Below are 12,943 nucleotides of genomic sequence, written 5' to 3' on the forward strand. Positions count from 1 at the left end.
CATCTAATATTCTTGAAGTGGGACAGGAAGCAGAATAACTGAGCCCAGCAAGAACCAAATAGATCCTTTTCAGTTTCTCCCCTGAAACTTCTGTCTCTTCTGGGTTTTGGTATTTTCTGGGAGCTGTTGAATTTTCATAAGATTGCTTATTAAAAACTCTGTCTGGGATGGGGCCTCAGGGCTGTGGCCTTTGCTCTAATTGTGATGAGTTGTTTTTTTTTTTTTTTCCAGTCCCTCCTTCATGTACTACATCCTCTTATTTCATTGTGTGCTGCAGATGAGCCATTTAACTGACCTTCTCTTGCCAAACCTGTTCTGCCTGGAGTTAAGATCTCATAGGTCAAACACTTGAAATATTCAAGAAGATTAGCAAACTAATTTCTATAGGAGATCACCTTGATCCCTTCGTCCATCATGTTTTCCTGGAGCTTCTTGAATTCATCTACATCTCCTCTCCAAACCAGCAGGAAATGTTACAGGTCAGATTTGTGCCCAAGAGTCTCCAGTAATAGGGCGTGGAACATGTTATCTTCTTTAGTCAAGACACAACCCAAGAAAAGGAATGAGTTTTTCAAAGAGTTTCTGAGTCTCTTTCATAACTTCAATGGTATGAAGTACATTCTGACTGCCAGCTGAATGAAGTACAAACCCAGTAGAATTGGTACAGATTCCATGGATGTGCAATATACTCAGTTTCCTCTTATTCTGAGTTTGTTCCAGGACATATTTTTCCTCATTGGTAAGGACAAGGCACTCACACTTTTCCCCTTGGTCTACAGCATATAGTTCTAGGAGATTATCAGAATTTGTGACTAATTCCAAGACTCCATTCTCCATCAGAAGAAGGACTGACTGAAGCAGTTGTTTTCCTGAATCTTCCCTATTTGACTCCCAAATCATCAAATATTTCATGTAATAGTTCTTGAAAAAATGTAGAACAGACAGTCTCTCAATAAGGTCATGGGCATCATGGATGAGGTTCTTTACTTGATAGAGACATTTCTGAAACTTTGCTCTCTTCATCTTCAAGCAGATCCGAATCAATATCAGTATCTAACAGGGGCTGAATTTATCCCTTCCATGCTTTCAGAGCTGGAATTTGAGGTGCCACTGTAGCACTGATGTCTGCTCCAATCTTCCTGCAACTTCCACTTTCTGTTCTTTCCTAAACATAGGTGGTCAAATAGTGATTCTGCGATGCACATATCTAGTCATGGAATCTACTTTATAAGTCTGAGTTGCCTCAGTTGGTCATTTTGAGGTGTCACATATTTTATAGCTCGTCATTGAAAAGCAAATGACCATGTAAAAGAAGATGTGCCCTTGATCAGGACACAGACTTTGAGAGAGATGTATGCAGGATTGGTTAAATATACCACGGAATATGCAGCAGTCTCACAAACTGCTTCATGGACTAATGTTTAACTTTTTTTTGTTACTTGTTTCTGTTTTTTGGACAAATCTGCATCTTTCTTTTAATGCTTTTTTCTGTACTTAATTTATATTGAACACTGAACTGAATTGAATCTATTTTAGTGAGATCTTAGCCAAAATCTAAGTGACTTCCCAGCCCACCATATAGGATATAGGGTATTTGTATAAAAAGACAGAGAATGAGAAAGTCTGATCTCTCTCTTTAAAGGTTTGATCCTCATAGGACTATACCAAGAATGAATGCAGATTTCAGAATTTAAAAGGTCCCCTTGATAAAGAGGAAGAAAGTGAGAACCTGAGTGCCCTAACCCAGTGATTCTTCATTGTTACACTTGCCTGGATGTGCCAGGTACATGGGACTAGATGAGGCTGTAGGAGTGAATTGGTATTTTAAACATTTCATATCTCTAGTGTCTCATGAAGCTTTTTACCCCATATACTCTTTTTACATTATCTTTTTGAATCATCTTTAATTATTATACATTGTTAGGTTGCAGGGATTGTATTTAAACATATTTTTAAAATGACATTCTTCTAGTCATTTGAGCCTGGCCTACATTTAGAAGAATCTACAATTTGCCATCTATGTGAGTGACGAAAAAGTTTCAAGAATTTATGTTGATTCTCAATTCTATCATTTAATTCATATCTACCAAAAGGTTTATTTAGGGATTGTTAGAGATCTGGTTTTAAGCAGATACGATGAACTGCCCTAAGTTTTATGAATGTACAAATTCTTCTATGAAAAATAGTTTGTTGTATTAAAATAACTCATGACATTTCGTAGCCAAGAACTTCAATGAAAATATTACTGCTTACATTTACTAGCTGTGTGACCCCAAACAGCTCAGTTAACCTCTCTGAGTCTATTTTCTCATCTGGTTAATTGGAATGTTTAATATCAATAATCTTATACTGCTGTTTTCATATTTAAATGAAAGTGTATATAAAGCACTCCATAAACTTTAAACACCATAGAAATGTTAATTATTATTCTCTTATTTAAAATAAAAAGAGTAAAAGCTTTTTATTTCAAAAAAATCACTTGGCACAAAAAAGTCATATCAGTTATTTAAGATCTTATTTTCAGTTTCCTGTCCACTAAATCAAGATATAGTGAGTAACGTACAAGAGAAAACAAAACACTTTGTCCCTGAATGCAGAAATTGCACTGTAAGCACCAAATTGGTGGATTCCAGTGTCATTAATCTTTTCCTACAGTGCAGCTGTCACCCTCCCTGTGCCAGTGACACATGAGTCTTCAAGCCTACATTTAGAACCAAAGACCACTTTGCATCATTCTGAAATCTGTCTAGTTTCATGGCTGCACCATCAAAAAAAAACTTCATAAAAATCAAAATAAATCTTTGATAATGGATAATGGATTCAGATAAGAGAGGGAAAATCTTTCTTTATATTTTAAAGTGGTTTAGTCTACTTTATGTCCTCTTGAAGTATAGCTAAGGTCTCTCTAATGTAATGGAAATGTACATTAAGGCTTGAAAGACCTTCAAGTAATGAGCTTCAATAAAAATAAGAAATGAAGATGCAGATGTTTCATCTTCAGGCAATGTAAACCTAATGCACTCTCTATCTCCTGAATTCATGACTCTGTTTAATTTTCCTTAAAAAATAATAAATAACGCTAAGGATGCCTTGAAAGAACTAAATAACTTTCTAGCTATGACTTCATTTTAATTTTCTTTTATTAGTAAAATATACTTAATTGCATTATAATAAAAATGTGTCATAGCCATAAAGCTTTTGTACAGGTTTGTGTGATGTGTCTCTTTTTTTTCTTCCTTTCTGTCTTAGTCTCCATTTCAATGTTCTCTATCATCAGAGAACCATCTAGTTGATGGAGATCATACTGAAAAAGAGTGATGTGCCACAGAATCTTCAGCAAATCTTGCCAAAGAATAAGCGCTTCTCCCAGGATGGAGAACACCATTCAGCAATAGCCAAATTGCCCAGTCTTGCTCCATAGCACAGCTGCATAAATCTATCTACCACATTTATTTGTCTTGAATGTTAGCTGTAGCAAAAGAATGATAGTAAAGGGGTGAGTGGAGGGAGCAATCAGGGGGAAAGTGGGGGAATGTGCACATGGTGAAGATGACATAGCAGTTATGGGGCAGTGTAATAACAATAGAAAGCACACTGTGGATATCATTCTTAAGAAAATATCCTAACCTAAGAATCTTTCACAGCAAAATGTCAGGTGTGGGAAGAACAAACCATTGATTTTATAACACAGAAGACAATTTATGATTTAATTGTGGCATAACACTGATTATTGATTTTTAAAAGGGAAACTAACATTGAACAGAAGTAGAGAACTGTTTCAGACTTAAAAGACCTAATTTTAAAGCTTAGAACAAGCTTAGTTGAATATGAAACCCTTGAAAGGAAAAGTATTATTTTATCATTATATTTCCAGCACCATGTATTGTGACAGCCTGGTAATAGATGGTTAATATGCATAGATATTAGGTGCCAGTGAAAGGTTTTATTCATCCATCATTAATACTGTTGAGAAGCACAGAAAAAATGCAGTACATTTTCTCCTTTTCTGGTGCTCCCTTTGGTCAAGAGCCAAGTTTAACTTTAAAAAAATGTATAAATAACTTTAGGTGATCAGTGTCCCAGGGTTATACTTACACCCAATAAGGTGCTCTAAGTTCAAACAGACCTGAGTCATTATTAGAGGCATGACCCCAGAAGGGATCTGTTCCTTTCCCTGCAGTGGAGTGAAACTTTAAGGTAATGCTTAAAATTAAGTTTAGCTATGGTTCATATCTAAAGTTTCCTTAAAATAGAAAATATAATATTGGTCTCACACTAGTACTTACATAAATATTCAAATTACAAGTACAATGTTTATTTTCTTTACTATGGAAATGGTGTAAAATATCTTGGACTCATCAGAACTCTTGAACAAAAATATTTTTTAAAATGAACATTAAAAATACGCTCATCATACTAAGTATATAGCCCCAGAACATAAAGTATCTTTGCAGAACTGAGAAAGAGACTGTAGTGGCATGCAAAGAGAGATGACCAAACCTCACTTGGCATTTACAACCTATGTTACTCTGGGCAAGTCATTTGGCTTCTCCAAGTTTTAGTTTCCTCAACTAGTAAAAAAGAAGTATTTGGACAAAAATGGTTTCTAAGCTCTAACTCTAAATCTTTTATCATGTGATTGGTATTTCTCATTCCCCTCAAATCTGTACTGATCTTATAAGATCCAGAACTCCTGGCTTTGCATTTCATGACTTTTTCAGGTAAATAACCTTTGTTTTAGAAGTCTTCTCTGTGAAGCATGGACATTAGGAACTGTCAGACTTGGAATTACCCATGAGGTAACCCACAATATTAAAAAATATCCATTTTTCTGGAATATTACTCAATAATCTTTCCTTAAAAATGTAGACAAAAGCATTTAAGAACTCTAGGTACAAGAACTCCAATGTCCAGTTTTTCTCAATAAACATTGGTCGTGGGCAAATTTTATTTCTGTTGTAAGTCACTATTGATACTAGTGGAGAAAGAAAGAATGGGGAGGAGGGGGCATCCACTCCCCCTACTTTGTTTAATATCCAAGGGAATGGAAACTTGTGAAAGTCTCACTAAAGAGAATGAATTGATTTACTCTTATAAATCACAAAAGTCATCATTGCATTGAGCACAGTGTTGCTCTCAAAACCAAGAAAAAATATCGTCTAACAATGATATACACTTGCAATCCCTCAATATCTCAAGGCACTAGGCAATTTTCAAAGATTATAAAGTGAGAAGTTGCCTACCTCCACTGGTAGAAGTCTTCTCATCTTAAAATTATCTAGAGCAATAAAATCACAATTCTAGTCAATATTCCTATCCTTTATAAGAGTGCAAAGAAGGTCTCTCCTCCCCTAAGAATTGATTCTCCTAGAACTCAGTCAACCAATATACACTCTCAGGCTGTGGTAACCAATGAAAGGTGTTCCCTTTTGTCTTCAAAATAAAGAAATAGGGTATATATCTAATCCCATAGAATATATACCACTTCCTATTGAAATTTTACACCCTTAAATCTCATTAGGTTGTTCTATGGACTTACCAAATTGTTGAGAAATTTGCTTCATCATTCCTGCTATGCATTTACATAAGAATATGAAGAACATAAAACTTTATATCTTTACTTAAATATCTCAACTTTATTTTTTTATTTTAAACTTTTTATTCAGGAATGAATTCTATCTCTGTCCATTTTGTACACCAATTCTTATAGATATGGGTAGTTTACATTTATAATTTCTTGAACTATAATTTCTAGTCTTTTTTTTAAATCTTGGTTTTTCAGGAAATACAATGATTCTCAAATTATTTAAATGATCTCTTCTTGACTTATTTTCCAGATCAGTGCTTTGAATACACAAAAATATTTCTTTTCTTATCAACCTTTTAAATTTTTAATCAAATAATCCTGGTACTTTGTTAAAATAAATCACTTTGTTAAAAATTTCATTCATTCCTATGATTTCAAATGTGTATTTTATTTTTTTTTGTTTTTCTTTGAAAATTTTTTTTATTTTGAATATTTTCTCCTAGTTACATATTTCATGTTCTTTCCCTCTCCCACAATTCTCCCTAACCCCACTTAGCCAACGCACAATTCTACTGGGTTTTACACGTATCATTTGATCAAGACATAATTCCATATCATTGATAGTTGGACAAGAGTTTGTCTTGGCAGATAGATTCCTAAGTATTTTATATTGCCTAAGGTTTTTTTAATTGGAATTTCTCTTTCTAACTCTTCCTGCTGCAATGTGTTGGAAATATATAGAAATGCTGATGATTTATGTGCGTTTATTTTGTTTCCTGCAAATTTGCTAAAGTTGTTGATTATTTCCAGTAACTTTTTAGTTGAATCTCTGGGATTTTTTAAGTAGACCATCATATCATCTTCAAAGAGTGATGCAACTCTGAGTTCTTTCACATTGGCTAATATGACAGAAAAGAAAAATGAAAAGTGCGTATGGGGATGTGGAAAAAATGAGACACAAATTCACTTAGTATAGTTATGAATGGTTTCAACAAAACAGGAGAAAAATGTGGAACTAAACCTAAAGTGCCATAAAATTGAGCATACCCATTGACATGGATATACCATTAGTCATTCTGAATATCAAAGAAATCAAAGAAAAGGGGGAAAAAGACTTATTTGTACCAAATATTTATATCAGCACTTTTTTGTGATGGCAAAGAATTGGAAATCAAGGAATGTCCATTAATTGTGGAATAACTGAACAAATCATGTTATATGATTATCATGAGATATTATTGTGCTATATGAAATGATGAACAGGATAGTTTCAGAAAAATTTAGGAAGATTCACCTATACTCATGGAAAGTAAGCTGAACAGTATCAGGAGAACATTGCATGTAGTAATAGTAAAGATTATTTAACTGTGAAAGACATAGTTCCTCTGATCAGTAGAATAACGCAAGAAAATTTCAAAAGGTTTATGATAAAAAGTATAATTCACCTCCAGAGAGAAAACTAATCATCTCTGAAGGAAGGTAAAATATATTTTTATACTTTATTTTTTATTATTTTATATTTTCTTTTGCAACATGGTTAACATGGAAATCATTCATATGACTTTAAATGTATAATCAGCATGAAGCTGCTTGCCTTCTTAAGGAGGGCATCAAGAAGAAGGAAGGAAATTTGAAATTCAGATATTTTAATATTGTTAAAATTTTATACACAATGGGGAATAATTAATGAACAAATATAATAACTTTTAAAACAAAAAATAAAGTTGATTACCTTTGTAATAATATAAAATGTTTTGGATGAGTAATGTACATCCTAAAATATGATATGGCTTTGATAAGACACTTGCATTGTTTTACATAAATTTCTAATTTCATATACCAGTATATATTTTCATATCCTTATAATTCAGAATCCAACCCCTTTCTGTATTAAGTCTAATTTTGGAAGGTTTAGGTTTATTGGACAGAAATCTGGGCATTTCTTTCATAAGTTAATTAATGAATATAGCCTACTTTAACCTTGCAGAAAGCAGGACGTAGAATTTGAACTGTCTACTGACTGATTTTGCTCTTGCAGCACCTCAAGTATTACCTGGGAAACCATTCAATTCACATTCATCCTGAATCCATTACATGGACTGATCTTGTCATTTTACAATGAAAAAACCAAGACCCCAAATAGAAAATATTACTTTCCCAAGGTTATACTGGTAGTGTTTAGGAGAGTTAGTATGATTCTTATGTTTCATAAGTGTGCTTCTCCTTTCTACCACATCAAGGGAAGGAGATTGCATGCCAACCTTAATGCAGTTTCCTAAAAGACAGCTTATATTTTGTAAAATGGTAAAGGAAAAGCAGAATGCCCATCTACTCAAATGCCATAGTAACAACTCAGCAGCTGCACAGTAAAAATAACTACACTGCAAATTACCTTTTTCTATAGGAAAAAAATAATGATTTTTAATTCAATGTTTTCTCTACTATTTTCTATATAAATATAACAAGAGGAATTAGACAGAAGGTTTCAGAAAACAACATCACAGTATTTCAAAGCCAATGAACATACAGTAACCTTTAATACTTTCCTAATTTTCTTTGTATCTCTCTCTGCTCCCTCTACACAGCAACATGTCCAATGTTAATGAGTGGGAGGTAGTTGAAGATAGAGCCATTCCAGCATAAATGATACACACAATTACAAAGGATCATATTTGGCAGCCTTTCTATTCTAAAGTAGAATTGAAGAACTACATTTTCTGTTCTTCAATTAGATTGAGTTTGACAGAGGACAAATTACAACATATTTTTTTCTGAAAATATTTCGTAATATTGTAGACAGAAAAGCTTGTTTTCCTCACATATTTTCAGGCGCTGTTTGACTTTAAAACAACCCCCATGCAAAAGAAAATAAAACAACTTCCTTTTTCTCCTTTCCTCATTCCCCTTACCCTTGTCATTGCCCCCTAGAACCATAAGTGTTGTGAATATGGAAACCATTGTGGAGAAAGACAATTCAAAATATCTAATGCTTCATTTTGTCATAAGTGCACATGTTGAGTAACTGGGAGTCATTAGTTACATAGTACCCCAACTTAAGTAAAATTTTCTTAATAAATACATCAGAGGGAATATATTTTTTCTCCCCAAAACAAAATTATTTCCCTTACTATCTGAAATTCTAATAATTAATAATATTTTGAATTGAAAAAATGCCCTAGTTTGAGATGTAAGTGTAGATGACGTAGACATAGAGGTAAATGTCAACATAGAGGTAGGTGTAGTTATAGAAAGAAAGAGGCAGAAATAGACATAGATACAAATTCAGATATAGGTACATGTCTGGGGATTTTAAACAATGTCATTCATTCCACAGTAAGAATTAGTTGAATCAGTTTCACAGAATTACAGAATTTCAAAGTTGGAAGGGAGTTTAACAATCCATATTCAAAAGAAAGCCTTACTATTCACAGAGAAGACAAGTAGATATCCAGCCTCTGTTTGAAGTTTTCAGAGATGGAGAGCTCACCAACATTTTGCAACTTCCAACAATTATTCTTAGTTCTACCCTTTTTTGATGAAAATCCTCCTTTCAAAGAAGCATCTGAAAACTAGAAGGCATACACAGGCTTCACCAGTTTTCTTTTACCCAGGTTAAACATCTTCAACTACTTCCAAAAGTCAGTTCAGTTATGGAATCAAGGAATTTCAGAAAATTCATGGACTTCCATTTAATACTTTGTAGATTGTTGATATTTTTCTTAAACCATGGTACAAAAGATAGAACTATGAACTCAGAAAATGTGGGGTAATCAGGTCAGAGTATAGTACATCTTCTCATTATTAATAGAAGGAAATAGCCATTATGTAGCATCTACTATGCATCCAGAATTATACCTAATAATTTATAAGTTTTTCATCTGATCTTCATCACATTCCTAGGATTTGGTGTTATTATGGTCCTTATTTTATAGTTCAAGAAGCAAATAGATTATATTTTGTTATTTTTTTAATTTTTTAATTTTAAAATTTTTTATTTTTTAGAAAAATTTGCCATGGTTACATGATTCATGTTCTTACTTTCCCCTCCATCCCCCTTTACCCCTCCCCAATATCCAATGCACATTTCCTTTGGTTTTAACGTGTGTCATCTATCAAGACTTATTTCCATATTATTGATAGTTGCATTGATGTGGTAGTTTCTAGTCTACATCCCCAACCATGTCTGCATCAATCCCTGTGTTCAAGCAGTTGTTTTTCTTCTGTGTTTCCACTCCTATAGTTCTTCCTCTGAATGTGGGTACCATTCTTTTCCATATGTCCCTCAGAATCGTCCTGGGTCACTGCATTGCTGCCAGTACAGAAGTCCATTACGTTCTATTTTACCACAGTGTGTTGTTCTCTGTGTACAATGTTCTTCTGGGTCTGCTCCTTTCATTCTGCATCAATTCCTGGAGATCTTTCCAGTTCACATGGAATTCCTTCAGTTCATTATTCCTTTGAGCACAATAGTATTCCATCACCAACAGATACCACAATATGTTCAGCCATTCCCCAATTGAAGGGCATTCCCTTGTGAAGCTGATACTTTTAAAGGCAAATAAAAATGTTTTTTTTAAAGATTTGACTCATCTAGTGTCCTTCCACAAAGTTTAATATGATTCCTTCAGCTTTCTAATTTCATCAAATGTATAATACCTGGGTACTAGATCCATGAAATTGTTGTATAGGGGGATAACAAAATACTTCACCAATGCAGGTCAGCACATCTTATTTACTGTGCAACTTATAGCTTAGATAACTGTCTAGAATAGTTATGGGCAAACTATGGCCCCTTGAATTGTTCTATCCATCTGCCCGACATTATTCCTAATCTGACAAATACAATGAAACTTTGAAAAAGTTGCCTTAGAAACAGACTGACAGATGAGCATTTCCTTTCCTTTGGCTCCCTCTTTAAAAAATTTGCCCATCACTGGCCTAGAGCACTGAAGAAGTAAGTCACCTGAATATGTATAGATACACACACATATATGTAATATCCCATAGATTGCATGTATATAATGTTATATGCAAACTATATATAAATATGCTTATATGGATATTTATGAATATGTATATATACATATGTATACATATATATATATACGTACTCAGTATTCCACCAATAATAAGGATTATTATTTCTCTACATAATGTCTCTCTCTGTTCTTTAAAACTTCCTTATGACTGTTCAAAGTAACAACTTCCTTCTGATCATCTAGTTTGGGATCCTATAAGTCATTCTCAATCCTCCTCTCTTCCCTGTATTCCATATACAGTAAGTTATAGATTCTATATCTGCATACCCTTTACATCTACCTTTGGGTCTCCACTAAAAGGTCAACATCTTACCTCAGATCCTTATTACTGCTTACTTGAACTACAACATTAATCATCTAATCAGTTGCACTAAGGTGTCCCTCCTGCCTAATCTTAAACTGCCAAGTTTATATTCACACACTATAGAATTGATCGTGTTCAACTCCTGCTCAAAAAGCTCCCTTATTCTTTTAGGATCAGAGTTATTTGTGTGATGCATGCTTTTTATAGAATCATTTGATAAAGTCTAAGTTGTACCAGCCTGTCATTTTCATTGTCTTTGTGTATATGTATATGCTTACACATAGATACATACAAGCCCACACACATAATTTTATAAGTGCCTTGCATAAAATAGATTTTTTATTTTTACTTTTTTATCTATTCATCTAATCTCTGTCATTTTATTGGATAGTTTAGTCCATTCACATTTAAAAAGATAGGAGATATTTTGTTCTATTTATTTCTTTATAATTCTTTCTTTTTTCAGGCCAAACATTTGTCTCTTTGATTAGTTCCAACCACATTCCTTTTTTTTTTTCTAAATCTAATTCTTTTCTTTTGACTTATATCAGGTACTACTAGTTTATATAAATTACTTTTACTGATTTATGTATTTCTCCATTATTTTTCTCTTTGCATTAGCTCATATATTATTCCTGGAATATGTGTTTCTATGTGTGTTTTAGACACAATTTGGGGTCTGAGGCAAGGACTTCATTGTTGTTCTATAAATATTTTGGTATTGTTTTGATGAAAGTATTGTTTATATTATGAAATGCTTTATAGTTTTAAGAATTCTTTCCTCATTATACTATTCAATATTATTATTATTTGAATTTTAAATATCTTTTCATGGTTTCTGGGATGATCTTAATCTTTCTTCTCATCCTTTCTTCATGTTCAGCTGTTTGAGATTCATATGACATTCAAAATGTCACAAATTTTGCAAATGAAATTCTCTACCTTCCTCCCTTCCTCTTCTCTTCCCCAAAGTGGTATCAATGCTCTTTTTACAATACATATTTCCTTATTATTCATGCCCTGAGAGAAGATATATATCACACATGTAATTAAAAACTAATGAAGGAAATAAAGTGTAAGACAGCATGCTTTGACCTATAATCTAACTCAAACAATTCTTTCTTTAACTATGGATAGAATTTTTATCTCAAGTCCCTTGGGATTCTCTTGGAGCCATGTTTTTTTGCTAATAATTTAGTTCTTTATAGTTGATCATAGTATATTTCTGTTATTGTATACACTGATCTCCTATTTTGGCTCACTTCATTTTTCATTAGTTCACGTAAGCCTTTCAGGTTTTTTTTAATTCATTATGTTCATCTTTTCCTATGGCATAATAGTATTCCCTACAACTATATACCACAACTTTTTCAGGTATTCCTCAATTGATGGACAACTATTCAGTTTCCAATTCTTTGCCACCACAAAAAAGAGCTGCTATAAATATTTTTTAACAAGTAGGTCCTTTTTTTCTATATCTGATTTCTTTGGGATACAGATCCAGTAGTGATATCGCTGGGTCAAAAATAGTTTTATGGTACATTGGCATGGCTCCATAGTGCTTCACAAAATTCTTTTCAGTTCATCATTCCACCAAGAATGTATTAGTATAAGGTCTTTTGACATTAATACTTTTTGCTTCACCTCAGCTAAATTTTCTGTCTCTTCAAAATTTTTTAGTCCTTTGGCTTTTTTCCTCTCTCTTAAACTTATTAAGAGAGATTTTTCATAGTGTACATGATTTTATCTTAGTCTATTCACTTTTGTGTTTTTAGTAAATCTTTTGAGTTCAGAATTTTGATCTTATTCCAATCCCGATCTATGAATTGCATGAAATTTGTGAACCACTAACAGGTATTGTTCTATTATTTCTTAGGAGTGGAGTCCATAATATTCTCTTTCACGCATTAATATAAAATTTTTAATTTCTCCTTGAGGTTTAGAGAAATCTTTCTTCTGATTATTTTATTTGTTCATTAATTACATTTTAACAAAGCTTTCTCTTTTGATGTTTTGGTATTTCAGCTATTCTCAAAGGTCCCTCTTCTTCTACTACCATAGGGTCAATGAATT

The 12,943-nt window shown here is 33.0% G+C and overlaps 1 pseudogene; it reads right to left on the bottom strand.

Moving 5' to 3' along the window:
• Window positions 1–239: 239 nt before the first annotated feature.
• Window positions 240–7,782, bottom strand: LOC123246527 (annotated as a pseudogene).
• Window positions 7,783–12,943: the final 5,161 nt, after the last annotated feature.

This window comes from Gracilinanus agilis, chromosome 4 (assembly GCF_016433145.1).
Source record: "Gracilinanus agilis isolate LMUSP501 chromosome 4, AgileGrace, whole genome shotgun sequence".
NCBI classification, from domain to species: domain Eukaryota; kingdom Metazoa; phylum Chordata; class Mammalia; order Didelphimorphia; family Didelphidae; genus Gracilinanus; species Gracilinanus agilis.